Here is a 17,902-nt window from a genome sequence, read left to right on the forward strand (position 1 = left end):
TTGCGTACAGATGAAAATAACTTGAAAACCCAGAGGAAGGTTTTTCTGCTGCATTCCTCTCGATACAATGCATTCTTGGTAACTCTTAAAAGTTTGTGCTTGCTTCAGAAGGCATTTAGAGCGATTTAAGCTGTGGTTAGGGGATGCTCAGGGGAGCATTGCAGGGGAGATGTAAGTCGGACACCATCTTGCCACCCCCACTATCCCCAAATTACAATGCCGGAGCGGGGGGTCTTCGGTAACTCTGCGTTCTACGCAGAACGTGGAGTTGCAAAAATTGTGCAAACTCTACAAGTGGAATGGATTTTAACGCCCAGGGTTAATTAGGACAAGAAAATGACACCCTTCTAAAAGTCGCATTTTCAGAATTGTGTTCTAAAATCCGATTTTACAATAAAAAATTTGAGAGGATTTAAAATTGTAATTTCATAGACACCAAACATGATAATTCAACCTGCCCCTACAGAAAATGTAAGAATGATCAAATGTAATAAGATAACCCAATGTTATCCTACTGGAGAGGTAGGCCTCATAGTGGTAAAGAACACATTTGTGAGTTTTTCACTACCAGCCCATGTAAAATTTAAAAAGACATGTCCAACTTTTTAACTATAATGTACCCTGCCCTATCAGGTGTTTTGGGTCTATGGTAGTGGTGACCTATATGTATTAAAAAGGGAGTTTTGGGCTTTGCAAAAAGTTTACTTTGCTAATTCGATTTGGAAGTGTAAAACTGTAAACAGGCTGCAATGGAAGACATGGGACATGTTTTAAGGGGCTACTCAAGTGTGCAGAAAAGTAAGTGACGGAGGCCCACTGCTAGCATTTAATTTACCTGTCCTGAGTATATGGTATGCCACTTTACTAGGGACTTATAAGTAAAATAATTATGTCAAGTGTAAGCCAATTTTACCATGTTTTAGTGAGTGAACACAAGCACTTAAGAACTGGTTAGCGGAGGTAAAGCACTTTGAGTCCTAAGGCCAGCAAAAACAAATTCAACAAAAACCAGAGGAGAGGAGGCAAAACATTTGGCGGAAGATCACCCTACGGCTGACCGGTCTAACAGTGTTCTTCCGAGTTCTTTATGGAGTTTCACTGAATTTTAATATCACATAAAGAGGCTCATTTTCTATAATGAGATTATTATATACCACACAACGTTTTTCATTTTGAGATACTGCTCAGTGAAACTACAATTTCCAGACACAGGATTGGTGGCTCCCCAAATACAAGACCCAGCAATCCCATTTCAAGATATACCAGATTTTGTTTCACTGCCTGCGAATCTGGACCCCATGAAACCATATTCGACTTAGAGCAAGGGCTGCACATAGAGGTGTAGCCTTCCATGCACCCTCCTACCCCTTTTCTGCACCATAGAGGAGGCAAATAACGCTCCCTCCAGTATTAACCTGCAGTGCTATTAACTCCCTCATCACCTCTCGCCTCACTCACCTGATCTGCATCACTGATCCAATATCATTTACCACCTACTCAAGGTGGGTGATGAATCTCAGTGGAAAGGAGCTCGTTATCCTCCTGGAAAGCGAAATGATATTTGAAACAGAACACGCTATTCCTATTTCTGAAAGGTTTTTACCATTGCAGAGCAACTAGCATGTGATTCCTGTTAGTGGTGTGGGATTACCAGGTGAAATCTAAGATTCCTGCCTAAACACTGCCAAAAATGGTATCTCTGCATACACTAACGGGCAAATGAGGCCATGTTTTGGTCCATGATAGAATTCAATTTCTTCCCATTGCCTGTAGTTTATTCCAAAGTCTTTCTGTGAAGCATAGTTTGTAGGTCTCGCCTAGCGTTGCAGCGCAAGCGCAGTCTCCTTGCGATACATGCCGTATATATTATAGCGGGGAAGCTTTGTGTAAGCTACGCCCATTCTCCACCCATCTTTTTGATTGGCTTAAATCCTAAATGTTGCCTACTGATTGGTTTTAGGCTTGAGTATCTCCTCCTGACGGCCATTATGTTATTTGTATTCCTCCCTGGCTATTGGCCCCTTTACTCCAAAACTATTTTCTTCCCTGTGTTTCCCCCGCCCCCTCCTGCAGTCAGTGACTTTTCACCCCCTCTCCCTCACTCCCGTTCGTGCCTTCTGCGATGCCCGCACTCCTGTTTTTAATGTAATAGGTCTTGCGTAAATACTAGTTCTATTGCACTGCAAATGCTTGTTTGTAGTGGGATTGGTTGGGTGATTTTTCACTCTTTTTTTGAGTCACGCGCTGGTGAAGGCTTATTTTGCCTGACCAAAAGATGGCAGTCTCCAGAACACATGCACAATACAAACATGCAAATGTTTTTTTTTATTGTGAGCTCTAATGCTTGTTCTATTACCGCTCTCCCTCCCGTTGATAGACTGCCCTGCCCTCCTTCACCCCTTCCCTCTCCCGGTGTGCGTGCAAGCGCTGATTGTATAATCATTCAATTAAAGACAGGCATGAGGATATGATCGCTTTTCGATCCCCGGCCCGCTTGCGTATTTTTGGAGCCACAGACCACAGGTTGTCCTGCTTCATTCTTCAACACCCTGCGCATGCTCCGTAAGATTATCCGGTGGATCCCTACCAGAACTAGAAAGACGGTCACCCAGGCCCTCGTTACCAGCCGACTAGACTACGGGAATGCAATATACGCAGGTACCACAGTCAAACTTCAGAAAAGACTACAACGCATATAGAACGCATTCGCACGACTCATCCTCGACATCCCCCGCCACAGCCACATATCAGCCCACCTGAGAGACCTGCACTGGCTCCCCGTCAACAAAAGGATCATGTTCAGGCTCCTCACCCACGCACACAAAGAGCTCCATGACATAGGTCCCGAATACCTCAACAACCGCCTCACGTTCTACACCCCAACACACAAACTCCGCTCCACCAGCCTCGCCCTCGCCACCGTTCCATGGATACGCAGAACCACCGCCAGAGGAAGATCATTCTCCTACCTGGCGGCCAAGATGTGGAACTCCCTCCCCGCCCACCTACGACTGACCCAGGACCACCTCACATTCAGGAAATACCTCAAGACCTGGCTCTTCGAGCAGTAGCAGCACTCCCCCCCAGCGCCTTGAGACCCTCACGGGTGAGTAGCGCACTCTACAAGTGTTTTGATTGATTGATTGACTGACATCAGGGAGCAGAGCCAATGCTTGTTAAAGACAGGCGTGAGGATATGATCGCATCCCGATCCCCGGCGCATTCACTGTCACATCTATTCTCGACACTGTTTTGTGTAGCCTAGTCCATGTCTGAGATTGTCGCGACATGCTGTTTTAGTCCTTTGTTCATGTCTTCAGGTGGCAGGTTCCTCTGGGAGTCTGCCAATCAATTAAAGTCTTAAGGACTGAGTCGGGTAGGTGACAGATCATGCAGAACAGAGGAAGGAATGTCCGCATCTCTCGACCAGCGTGCAGTAAAACAGCTGAAAGCAGAGCACGTAAGTGTAACTGACATCTGTGTAGAAGCGTATTATAGAGCATGTTTCCTTCATACATAGCAAAGGGGTATAGTTTGTGTCACTGTTAACATGCCTTTTGTTGCTTTGCTTTTGGGGGATACCGCTTTTCGGTAAATCTACCCAAAATATAAACTTGGTGTACAATTTCTGTGTTGGAGTTCTGTGCGGATGTTAGTGGTTTTTATGGCATTGTTATTTGTTTGGTATTTTGTCTGTAGCTGAATGCCAGCCATCTCTTATACTAGTACAGATCTTTGTTAAAGTATGAATGTAACAAAACAAAACTATCCCATTCAAGGGTCTTTATTGATAGTGTTCATCTACAGAATAAATTTAGTAAATGGGTATTGAACAAGTTGTACATGTTAATCTAGAATGAATGAAGGAGGGGAGGGGTAGGGAGTCATCAATGTGGCAGTACACAACAAAATATATTTACAGAGACAAACACCTGGATATTCCTATGTGAACTGTAAACCTCAGTTGCTGTTTGAGTGTTTCAGGCGAGTTTTCATGCAAACGTCTAAGAGTTTAGAACTGACACGGAGAGTTATCCAAGGTGGCTTCATTATTGGTGAGGCTTGCTTTTCCGCAAGACGGAATAAGATTTAGTTGAAGTTCATTTTTCAAACCAGGTGGAATTGAGAGTTTGAACATTAGCAGGGTGTTTATTGACTTTAAGGCAGTGCCTAATTTGAGTGGGTGGTTGCCAATGGGGCCCACTGGCATAGGGTGACCAGATTCTCTAAACAAAAAAACGGGGAAAGGTCATAGACATAGAAGTAGGACTATGGTTTGCAGTAACCATCAACATAAAAGTAGGACTATTTGACAGCGGTCATACACATAGAAAAAGGACTACAATGACAGCTCCCTCCACAGACCGAAATGAAGCATTACAGACAACAAATTTGAGGTCTTTTATTGGCACTCCTCTCCTTTACGCAGCAGCATTAGTATGTATTATAACATTTACTTTTTTAAGGTCTATAGCATATATTTGCCAAAAATCAATAAAACATCACAGGCTAGCAAATGCCAGATTTACTAGCATTGTCAATGCTTGTTTCTATAGCTGCGCGTCAGCACCACGTAAAGTACAACTCACTAATGTTGCTTAGTTGCTCATGACAGAAAAGCATGGGAGGTAAACTTCGGAATGCTAAATTGCCAAAGGGCAGCCATGGACCAATTAAAGTAAAGCACTTCTCTCCAGGTATTACTGCCTTAGGGTCTTAAGGGTCTCAAAGGCTGGCCGACCACACAGTCCTCCCACATTCGCGTGCTCACTGCTGGGATGTCATGTTACCTTACTGGGTTATGTATAGTGCACTCTAGCCTTTGGTATCATCTCATAGCGCAATAGTGTGAAGACCTGAGCAAAAAGCTCGAGCAGTGCTGCTCGCCTCTTCCACAGGCATTAATACTGCTCCTTTAAGTCCTTTCCAGCTAAACAGTTTGCCGTGATCTGAAAGGTCAGTCAAAAGGTCAAGTCATAGCTTTGATATGGAGAACACAGGATTTCTGTTCTGATCTTGTTGGAACTGGTAGAAGTGAATGGTTGGAGCTTGAGAAGGACGTTGGGGACGTCATTACCACATGTGTTATCAGACACTCATCCTAACATTCAGAAATACTTTAAAGTTTCTGTTTCGTGTACTTCTAGGTGGGACATCTGGGGGAGCAGCAAACACACAGCTTCAACAGATCACAGTTCAGAAAGTTCATAAACTGTGGTTGCACCTTAATATAACTATTTCCTCCTCTAGCGAAGATTCAGTTTTCATGAAATGCAATTGTTCAAATATGGCTGGCACGGCTGTAGGTGATGCTGCGTGTAAAGAGAGAAGGGAAATCCCGAGAGAAAATGTCTCTCTTCAAAGGATTTCCCTTCCTGCTACAGCGCTCACCTCAGTGACGACACACGCCGTAAACAGTACAAAGAGAGCATGCATGCGCATGCTCAACCGGAAAAATGAAAAACAGGGACACTGTTTGAAAACAGGGAAATTTGAGTCACTTTGAGAAAAGTGTCGGGACACGGGGACACTTCTCCAAAAACGGGGACTGTCCTGGGAAAACAGGGACGTCTGTCTGGCACTCATTTTTTCAGGACCGGCACTTGTTTTTGCTCATCCGATTATGACCCTAAGCAAGACAAGAAACATTAAAGATCTGCTATAGCTGGGCTCGAATATGAGTGTCGTGTAACAGCCAGACTAGAACAATCTGCGGCAGCAGGTCACGCAGCACTTAGGGTAGACGCTGCAGTTCTTGCTTCACGTAACGGCTGCGTGTAGTAAAATGGCTGCAGCTCCTGATGCGGGGGAGGGGGCTTAAGAACTGCAGCTCTTGTTGCAGGGTGGCAGCATAAAGGCTCTGTAAACCCATGTCCCTACTGCAATCAGGCTGCAATGTGAATTCACCTGGAAGGCTAAGACCTCTTATCAGTGGTCACTGCACACAACAGAAAATACACAGTAATGTGCGATAATATCCAGCATAGGTAAATACTTATAAGGTCCCAAAGGTGAGACAGATTGCATTGCAAATGCTTGTTGTTGTATTCTGTTGCTGCTATATTAAAAAGTGGCAAATTTAGAAAGCATAATACTTACCTCTGAGTCTCTGATACAATCCAAAACTGTTTGAAAGACGTTTTGTGATTATTTTTTACAATGTGCATGTTGATATTATTTTGAAAATTAGATATGTTATCCTCTTTGTTAGCATGTGTATAGAATGGTTTTTCTCTGAACTATTTGTACTCTTCGGAAAGGCCTACAAATCATGTACACCTATTGCTGTCAAACTCTGATGTTCTTTGCTACAACCCTTTCCTAGCATTCAGAATTTGTTTGTTCCATGTTTTACTGTAACTGTGTGAACTATTGAATTTTATGTATAGGTCCCAAATACATTCTGCTTTAAAAGTGCTATGTAAGAATATAATATAATTACAGAGACAAAGAAAGGAAGCATGGGCTTTAAGGCAAGTAAGAAAACACAGTATGCCCCAACACCTGTTAGGCGGTAAAATCCATCCATTTTTGCTAAGGGCCACTCAGGCCTCTGGAGTTCGATGTTACTGCAACTGTGGCTCTATTGATAGTAAAAGCACAGAATGAACATTAAAATAATTAATAGTGCATCGTGTTTGAATGAACTGACTATATTGCTAAACATGCATTATTTTGCTCTTAATGATGTGCCCCTTTTCCATTTATATGTCTGGCTTAACCACACACCTATCTGCGTAAGCTATTTTATAATTTTTTCAAATGTACATAGAGTGGTCGTTAATTCTATCAATATGCTCTGGTCAAAGCCTCACTCTCTCCACAGCAGCTCGTTCCTACTCCACTGCCGTTGAGCCTCCCTTCCTCCTCCTGGGAGATGTTCGAGCCCCCAGATTGCAAGTTTCGTCAATTGAGCCTCGGCTGGTTACCTCTGCCTGATTGTATTCTTGTCTCCATTGTGTGTGAGTCAGTACTGCTTTGGCCTTTTTTGGTATTCCTTTGCGCTTTTACTTTAGTGCCAGTATCAGTATCTGTCTGTTTGTTCTTCCTCCCACGTCCTTTTCCCGCCGCTGCTGCCCCTGCGGCCCCACCCCCTCCACAGCAGGTCCCACCTCCCAGTCGATCTTCCCTCCCCGCTCCCCTACTTAATGGCAGCCGCTGCACGGTTGCGCCGCTAGTGCGCCAAAGGCATGCCTAAAGCAAACCCATCTGCGTCCGTCCGTGACCGGACCGCGGCCAACACCACTGGATCACCGACGTCCCGCCAACATGGCTCTGCTGCCCTTCAAGCACTCAACCCCGGAAGACACACCAGCTGACAAAGATCCACACCCAACACAACCCACGAATAGTTCTTCTGCAGACACTGCCGACGATCCTTCACCATCAACAGCACCCCCATGACCGCCGAAGGTCCAATGAACGCCCGCAACACCGAAGCTCTGACATGCATCCTCCTCAACGTGTGCTGAATGCACAGACACGCCGTAGAGATCTGGGAAGCCTCTCGCCCGCCATCGCATTCTTCATGGAAACCTGGGCCTATGCCACGTCCGGCCTGACATTGCCACAGCCATCTCCGACTGATACAAGATCCAGAGAAAGGACCGCCCCCCTGCCCAGGAGGAGGACTCGCCATTGCACACAAGACCCCCCTCCGACTCTCCACCTCCAGCACGAATGACCCCCCACTCCAACACAGAACACCTCTATTTCCAGATCCAAACTAACCACAGTGGCACCCTCGTCTAAAGACCCCTGGGACCTCGCACCCAGGATGCAACTACCATTACCAACTTCGTCGCACCCCACGCCATCACCTCTATGGACTCGGAGACCTGAACTTTCACCTCGACAACTGCAGCGACCCCGACTCCACCACCCTCCTCGACAACCTCTCCAACCTCGGACTAAAGCAGCTGTTAACACCCCCACTCACAGAGGAGGACACACCCTCGACCCCATCTTCACAGGATGGACAAACATCCACTTCAGCCCCACTGGATGGACCACCACTGGGTACACTTCACCTTCACCTTCAACACCACACCCGCGCCCACCCTTATCCTGCCACGAAGGAACTGGAGCAAGATTACAGAGGTAAACAACCTTTACAACGAAACTTTTACAACGCACTACCATTACAACGCAGTCATTACAATGCAAACCATTACAACACATTGCGCTGGGGGGCGCTCTAGGATAGGGAATAGGTTAATTTACTATCCAATAACCTTCCCTAGTGTCCACGGGGACTGGAGTTGGAATAGTAAATTAAACTATTCACTATCCAACACCCAAAAGCACTATGCGTTGTAATGGATTGCGATGTAAAAACCGTGTTGTAAAGGCAGGCGTTGTAATAGCCTGTGTTGTAACGTCATACATCCGATTACAGAGGAACACCTCAACAGCACCCTCCTCCATGACCCCCCTCAACCACGACTGACACCAACTCCGCAGCCAAAGAACTTCACCGCTGAATCTCCAACTGTGCCGACAAACTCACACTTCTCCGCCACCCCACCAAACGCCCCTGAAGGCCTCCTGGTTCACCACCGAACTCCAAGAAGCCAGGCACCTGCAGATGCCTCTTGAAAACCTGGTGAAATAGGAAAACCACAGAAGACCTGAACAGCAACAGGAGTGCCCTGAAGGAATACCACCAGCGCATAAGAGACACCAAGTGGTCGTTCATCAAGAACAGACTCCAAACCAATGCAACTAACGCCAAAGAACTTTTCAACATCATACAGCAATACACCAAAACCCCCCAGCGAAGCCACAGACGTCGCACCATCTCAGGAACTCTGCAACAAGCTCAGCTCCTACTTCCATCTGAAAATCAAGGCCCTCTATGACAATTTCAGTAAACAGACGCCGGATACCACCCCCCTCCCCACCACCGACGAGCCTACCATCATGACCTGAAACCCCACCACCGTCAAACACATCACAGCGACCATGAAGAACACCCACTCAGGAGCCCCCATGGGCCCCTGCCCACTGCACATCTACCACCCGGCAGCCGGCGCCATCGCACCCGAACTAGGACGGACCATCAGCGCCTTCTTCAAATCAGGCATTTTTCCAGACAGCTGGATGCGGGCAGAGGTCAAAACCCGCTTTGAGAAACCGACGGCTGACCCGAAGGACCTGAAAAACTAGCAGCCCATCTCTCTCCTCCCCTTCACTGTCAAAGCCACTGAGAGACTCGTAAACACTCAGCTGACTGCCTTCATCAAAGAGAACTCCATCCTAGACTCCTCCCAGTCCGGATTCCGCAGCAACCACAGCACCAAGACCGCCCTCCTCGCCACCACTGATGACATCTGTATGCGACTCAACCAGGGACACATTGCGGCCCTCATCCTACTAGACCTCTCCGCAGCTTTTGACACCATCTCACATCGCACTCTCGCAGCAAGACTTCACAACGCAGGGATACGAAGAACTGCCCTCAACTGGATCCAATCTTTTTTCTCCGGCAGAACCCAGAGGGTCAGACTCCCTCCCTTCCTCGCCGAACCCACGGATACCAACTGCGGAGTACCCCAAGGATCATCGCTCAACCCCATGCTCTTCCACATCTACATGGCACCCCTCGCCACCATCGTCAGACAGCACGGGCTCAGTATAGTGTCTTACGCCTACGACACCCAGCTCATCCTCTCCCTCATGAAGAACCCCAAAGACACCAGATGCTGCTTCCAGGAAGTATTGAAGGACGTCGCTGCTTGGATGAAAGATAGCAGCCTGAAGCTCAACTCAGAGAAGACTGAGGTCCTCATCCTCTGATCCTCCACCTCAGCCTGGAACAACATCTGGTGGTCCTCCACCCTCAGGACGCCACCCACCCCTACAGACCACGCACGGAACCTCAGCATCATCCTTGACTCCTCCCTCACCATGTCCCACCAGATCAACTCCGTCGCCTCCGCCAGTTGCAAATGCCTTCACATCCTACGTAAGACCTTCAAATGGATACCCCTGAATGCAGAAAGACCGTCACCCACACACTCATTAACCCAAAAAACTCGACTACAGGAATGCCCTCTACGCCGGAATCAACAGAACTCTTCTACACAAGCTCCAAACCATCCAGAATGCCACAGCCAGACTTGTCCTTAGAAACAGAGCAGGTGGAAGAGCTTTCTCCTACATCGCAGCCAAGACCTGGAACAAGCTCCCAACTAACATTAGACACTCCCCGACCCAGCACACCTTCATGAGGGACCTCCAGACCTGGCTCTTTGACTGAACCGGAGATGCACCACTTACCCCCCCCCCCCCCCCCCCCCCCCAGTGTCTTGAGACCCTCACGGGTATGTAGCGAGCTTTATAAACCCCTGATTGATTGATTGATTGATTGATATGCTATTGGCTGTTTGATGTACCTTTCCGCATTCTATGTAGTGATTCCACTGGAATGCATGAGGGACTATTTTACATCTAAAACCTGTACTTAATATCACAATATTTGTCACATTCCCTTGTCTCCTATAAGCACTCTATACAGAATTTCCTAATTGCTATTTTTCCCAGTATTGGCAAAGCGAATAGGTATGCCTTTAATGAGCTAAATAACATGTATGCAAGTAATTACCGCAGTTGTACATGCCTGCATGCATTAAACCCAGACCTACTGGCTTGCCACGGCTTGTTAAGCCTAGTTTTCAGGTGCCCATTTTGGCAGGTTCTGCTCTGCACAGTAGGGTGGGGGGAAAAAGAAGGCATATGGGCGGCAGGGAGAAGAAATATTTAATTTGATTTTCTTCTCCGAATATTGACAGTGAAAACACAGCTCATCTGCACCAGGCAGATGGAAGGGAAGTGGAAAACATACATCAGTGCTGACAGTGAGATTTTTTAGCGATTCTAGATAGAAAATGAGAGGTTTCAATTCAGATTGTAGTTACAAGAGTGAGTGAAAGAGGTCTGAGCATGGAAGTTAATGAATGGTGTAAGATGGCGCTGTCTGAGAGAACTGATAAGAATATTTATTGGCCATGGCATGGGCCTGACACCTTGACAGCTTGATGAAAAGTGGAGCTGTTGGTGTGAGAAATGGGATACTAATTCAGTCAAAGGAAAGGCCTTTTTAGATGGCGGAAGGAGCATAAATATGACATTGCGCAGGAAAGGCGTGGTCCTTTTTGCACAATCGTACATCATTTGCGAGATGCTGAAGGAAGGTAATATTTCATCCACTCGAAATTTTTGTTTCTACTGAAGTAGGGGTTAATTCACTGGCATCTCTTTGAGGGGCTTGACCTTTTAATTAGACCAGGCAGAGATGACGGCAGATTGGATGTTGTGGCTGCTTTGTAATTCTGTGAGACTTTATTTCTATTATCATGCATTAATCAATATACAATCATCGTTCGAGCTAAATGACATGTAGGAATATATTTTAGATATCTACTCTTACCATATCTATAGTTCAATAATTATTTTCTCCTAAATCAGTACGCACATGAAATGGAAGAATTATTGATGTAAGTGAAAAATAACAGAGTTCTACCGTGCAATTGTTTGGGATACCAAAACAATAATGTCCTGAGCGGAAACCCGGGGAATATTTCATCCACATATGGCATTTTCCTTTCACCTTTTCTCGTCCGTGTTATTGTGAATAAAATAACAAAAGTCTCATTGTACCGACCTCATGAGCATGATGACAGGTCAGTTGTTCAGGATAAGCAGGGACTGATCCAATGATTGCACTGAGGTGCACGCAGGTATACTTTTTACAGACAGTAGCCTGTTTATGGGAATGACAGGCACCCCCCGTGCCTAGGGAAGGGGTGCCCTTAGTAGCGCCACGGGGCACAGCCTCCTCCGGGGCCCCTGGACAAAGAAGGGGGTTGGCTGGCCAGGGTGAAGTAGAAATTAAACTTACAGGAAATGAAACCTATCAGGCTATTTAAGGCTGTGCCATGGGTGCTTTCGTTCTCTTTGGCCCCTTGGTGTACAGCCTGAATGAAAGAAGTGTCATCAATCACCCACCCACCAGGCAGAAGAGTAAGGCGTTGCGGAGCTCTGACAGTTAACAACGTCAATGGATGCACAACAATGGAGGTGCAGCCATTCCATGGACCCCAGGAGGGGGTAGATTCCACGTTTGCAATAGGTCGGCGGGGAGGAGGGACAAACCTGCCGGTAGTCCTGGACTCTACTGCCCTAACCCACGATGTATGGACTGAGAACAATTTTGGGGAGGCTGCCTGTGGGCAGGTACCCCGGTGGGCCGGTGCGTTATGCAGTGCCCTGGATCTCAAGTAGTGCAACTGTTGGCTGTAGGGCGTTGGGGTCTGCCAGTACAATGTGCGCAGCAGAGTGGGACATTGGTGGGCGAGACGACCAAGTTCAAATGTACGGCTAAGGTCTAGAGTACGGCCGAGTTAAAACGTTAAAGTGTAACTGTTGGCTGTAGCGCATTGGGGCCTGCCGGCAAAATGTGCGCTACAAAAGGGGATGATGGACGGAGCGTTTGAGCAAATCAAACACTCACCCCCAGTCAACTGATCTGGGTTTAATCCATCACCATTCTTTAGCTCACTCGGCCACCCCAGTTCAGACATGGCAATATGCAAATCAGTCTGACCCTGTGCCTTATGGGAACAGTCCAGCCCGAACTGCCATGCCATGTCTTCCCTGGACCGGAAACAAACATCCTGGGACCGGTTTCGGATTCATAATCCTCATCAGCCAGGCTATCTTGAATCCAGTGGCCAAGTGAGCAAGGGGCTCACGTCTGAGCATACCCTGCCACACTTAGGGCGAACAAAGCGATACAAAAGGGGATGAAGGACGGAGTGTTTGAGCAAATCAAACACTCACCCCCAGTCAACTGATCTGGGTTTAATCCATCACCATTCTTTAGCTCACTCGGCCACCCCAGTTATGTTATGTTATGTTATGTTATGCGTTTTTATTTGGCGCACAGATGCTCCAGCTAAGGAGCGTCCTGGCGCCCGACAAGGCAGCTGCACAACACACCTAAACCAAAAAACAAACAAGTGTTACAAACTAAGGGAATAAAAAGGTTTTCACCGCGCGACGAAAAGAAAGCAAATCTCTCACAGCGCGAATTGCCGGGGGCAGGGAGTTCCATAGAACCGCTGCACGCACTCGGAACGAGCGTCCTCCGGCTCTAGTTCGCTTGAAGCGCGGCACAACAGCCAGTACTAGGTCCGCAGATCTTAAGAGTCGCGCTGGGGTATAGTTGGCAAGGAGGGCCATAAGAATCGTTGCTGGGGACCCCTTCAGAATTTTATAGGCGATGCAAAGGACCTTAAACTGGATCCGCTGGGCCACCGGGAGCCAGTGCAGTGACCGCAGGGAACTGGAGGTAGGACAGAATCTTGGGAGGCCTATCACCGCTCTAGCTGCGGCGTTCTGAATCCTTTGTAAGCGCCCAATCTCTGCCTGATTCAGACCAACCAGCAAGGAACTCGCATAGTCCAGCCTGGAGATGACAGTGGCTTGGATCATGAGTTGCCTGGTGGGGGCATCAAAAAACTTAAGCACAGGACGGAGCCCGCGCAGGATGCCAAAGCAGCATGCGGCCGTGCGTTTAGTATGGCACACAAACGTGAGGGCAGGGTCCAGCCAGACCCCGAGGTTCTTAAGCTCGGCGACTGGGATGGGAGCAGGACCCAGATCCCCAGGCCACCATCTCTCTCCCCACAGCTCCGGCTGTCTGCCAAAAACCATGACCTCGGTCTTACTCGCGTTCAGCTGGAGACAGTTGGACGTCATCCAGCTGGCGACCGCCCGCAGTCCTTGTTGAAACCTGGGGGCATCGACTTCGGCATCCCCGCTGATCGTGACCGCTAGCTGGGTGTCATCAGCGTATGACACCATCGTCATACCCCATTGCCTGACAACCTCAGCTAGCGGCCCTACGTACAGATTGAACAGCGTAGGGCTCAGCGAGGAGCCTTGGGGAACCCCCAGGTTCAACGGATGGAATTTGGACTGGTAAGGTGGGACGGTCACGCTAAAGGCCCGGTTGGTCAAAAACGACCGGAACCACTGGAGTGCGATACCAGTGACCCCAGCCTCCTCTAGGCGCGGCAGAAGGATCAGACATGGCAATATGCAAATCAGTCTGACCCTGTGCCTTATGGGAACAGTCCAGCCCGAACTGCCATGCCATGCCATGTCTTCCCTGGACCGGCAACAAGCATCCTGGGACCGGTTTCGGATTCATAATCCTCATCAGCCAGGCTATCTGGAATCCAGTGGCCAAGTGAGCAAGGGACTCACGTCTGAGCATACCCTGCCACACTTAGGGCGAACAAAGCGATACAAAAGGGGATGATGGACGGAGCGTTTGAGCAAATCAAACACTCACCCCCAGTCAACTGATCTGGGTTTAATCCATCACCATTCTTTAGCTCACTCGGCCACCCCAGTTCAGACATGGCAATATGCAAATCAGTCTGACCCTGTGCCTTATGGGAACAGTCCAGCCCGAACTGCCATGCCATGTCTTCCCTGTACCGGAAACAAGCATCCTGGGACCGGTTTCGGATTCATAATCCTCATCAGCCAGGCTATCTTGAATCCAGTGGCCAAGTGGGCAAGGGACTCACGTCTGAGCATACCCTGCCACACTTAGGGCGAACAAAGCGATACAAAAGGGGATGATGGACGGAGCGTTTGAGCAAATCAAACACTCACCCCCAGTCAACTGATCTGGGTTTAATCCATCACCATTCTTTAGCTCACTCGGCCACCTCAGTTCAGACATGGCAATATGCAAATCAGTCTGACCCTGTGCCTTATGGGAACAGTCCAGCCCGAACTGCCATGCCATGTCTTCCCTGGACCGGAAACAAGCATCCTGGGACCGGTTTCGGATTCATAATCCTCATCAGCCAGGCTATCTTGAATCCAGTGGCCAAGTGAGCAAGGGACTCACGTCTGAGCATACCCTGCCACACTTAGGGCGAACAAAGCGATACAAAAGGGGATGTGCGCAGCATAGTGGGACATTGGTGGACGAGACGGCCAAGTTCAAATGTAAGGCCAAGTTCTAGTGTATGACCGAGTTAAAAAGTTAAAGTGTAAAGTTCAAATGTACGGCCAAGTTATTCTAGTGTACGGCCGAGTTAAAGTTAAAATGTAATTGTCGTACTTAATTTCCTTACTGCCGTTAACATGTTGATGCAGCTAAAGTGTGATGCTGTGAATAATTCTTATATGTCCAAGAAGGATACTTTACTTGGTAATGGCCTGTGGTTAATTCCTTGCCTTGATGTGAATAAAAGGCTACGCCGTGGACAACCTACCATGATTCTGAGAGTTCTTGGGTGCAGTGGGGCTAAGGTGACAGAATTTGGGGAGGAGGCAATCTCACATTGTGCGCTTACTATAACAGGTTCCTTCACTAAACATGAACTTACACTGCTGGCAATATGCAAAGATTGAGGCCAGTCAAAGCTTGCTTTTATTTCAAAGATTTCTGATTAATAAAGTGGATCTGGAATTACCAGGAATGCTATTCCTTTGTGCTGGACAGCACCCTACAAAAAAATCATTTTTCTCTAGAGTAATGATTCAGTGTAACGTTTTTAAATGGATAAAGATAAACAATGTGGCCAAGATGGTGCCAGAGTAGGACAGCTTTTCACCTGCTCCAAATAATTTGGCCAAATTGTTGTTGACTTCCCGTTAATTTTGAGCAACCTTGGAGAGAACGATTAAAGCTGGCAGTGGAGATCAGTTTTTGGCACCTTTCTGACCAGGATGAGACAAATCTTTAGCATATTACTAGAGAAATGGCCGCAAGGAAAGCACAGTTGAGACTCAAGATGGCGGAACAATTGAGACTCAAGATGGCGGAATCGATGGAACCCAACAGCAAACAGGAGTGAACCCAGACTCAGAGGTGATTGAAGCAATGCCACAGACCTGAAACTAAATTTACCACTGAACCCCTACCGTGATGTGACCCGACTTGTCACAGAATGAGGCCCGACAGGTGGAATAAGGAGCAGCTGTGAGCGATGAACACTGACTGCGTGCGAGTCGAGGGGGCTGATTAGCCACAGCCAGTGTGAGCGAGCAGACATGTCCGCCATCCACATCATAGCAGCAAGATCTTGGGGTATGGGCCTCGATGACGCTAACTCCCATAGAGCATGACGTTGGAAGGGTTGTCCCTAGGAGGCAGGCTGGAATAGTCCAAGCCTCCTATCTCGTAGCTGAAAAAGAGCTTCAAAGGACTATTCTTTTACTGCCTGGCAGTATGTACCTTCATACAATAAGTTACTGGTCACCGGGAAAGAAGTTGGTTATGAGTTGGACTCAAGGACCTCCTGCGACCCTACATTAAGAAGACTAAAAAGCATCTAGCGCAGGTTGCAAGAACACTCAGTGTGTGGGCTCTGACGTGGTCTCTAATGAAATAAATTAGACCACCCAAGGTACATAGCAGCAACAGTGAGGTGCGCTTGTGTATCATATAAGATAAGCATTGAAGTACAATAACTGCAATGCGGACACTAGCAGTGGCAAGGAGCGGGGTGATAGCACAAAGAATCCAACGACCAGACGCCATACCCACAACTCCTGAGGAAATCAATAATTTAACAACAGATAGCTGATGTTGCCTGGGACCCCACATTTATAGCACAAGGAAGAAGACAGTAAAGGAAATGAGACACGAATACCAGTACAAAATTACAAAAACAGAAGAAATGAAAGATGGATCAGTAAAATAACTTCTGTCCATTACTACCCTTTGATGCACTCTCATGGAATGGAGGCTTCTCACAATTAAACATAGCGTGTTCCAGCAACACACCCAGATTAGGCAGATGCATCAATCACTTAAAATCATTTCTAATATTTCCTAAATCAATTGAAATATCGATAAAATTCGTTAGAGTTCGCACTATAAAATATGAACAGGCCCCGTTCTTCCAAAAGGGCATTTGCATGTGTGACTCCCGTAAAAATATCCCTTAGCACCCGATGGTTTAAAAGTTAGTGTTAGTTTCCAGTCTTGATGCCCTCAGGAAGTAAGAAGAAAAAAGGCAGGTAGCATCCATTCGAATCGCCGAATTGGCTAACAGCCTCGAGGCTTAAAGTGCTGGTGTGTCTTTTATAGCATAATGAAGATTGTGTCGTGGCTGCCTGACAGGCCTCTTCACTACGTACCTACTTGTCGTTCGTGCTAGCCGCAATCTTATCGTCAAGCCCTTCTTGTTCAGATAGCCGGGCACACACCTCTGAAACATATTTCCCAAATGTTGCCAGTTCAGTTGGTGCAATGCAGGAGAACAAGGCAGCTACTGCTTCTTTGCATGTCCAGACCCCTTTGGAGAGACACATCAGACTTGGGCAACAACACCCCAGGTGCAGCAGTGACTCCTCCTTGTACTTGCAAATTCTGAATAATGATTCACGTTGTCAAGATTATTTGATTCAATAGGTTCAATAGGAGGGGTTGGAGGGAAATATACTCACAGTAAAACAAAAGTATGTATTAGGACGCAGGAGAACCAGTCTAACAGCACACAGCCGACCTCTGAGACCAGAATGATCAAAGTATGAGACAAATAGCCCTACAAGTAACTACTATCAAATAATTAGCTTTAACATATGGGGACTTAACTCAAAAAACCAAACGCTAAGCAGCATTAACTACGTTTCACAAATCAAATTGGGACATATGTCTGCAACGTGATATGCATATGTTTAAAAAAAGACTGGAAATTACTAGGGCTGTGTGAAATTAGTGTAACTTGCACTGGTGAAATTAAGCAAAATTTTCCAAACATCATGTTTAACTATGCACATTGGGGCTTTGTGCAACCTGTGCACCAAAATGCCACAAAGACTTATTTCACATTAACAAATAGCACAAAAAGGCCTGACCCGCCAT

The sequence above is a fragment of the Lissotriton helveticus genome, chromosome 5_1 (assembly GCF_964261635.1).
Source record: "Lissotriton helveticus chromosome 5_1, aLisHel1.1, whole genome shotgun sequence".
Lineage (NCBI taxonomy): Eukaryota > Metazoa > Chordata > Amphibia > Caudata > Salamandridae > Lissotriton > Lissotriton helveticus.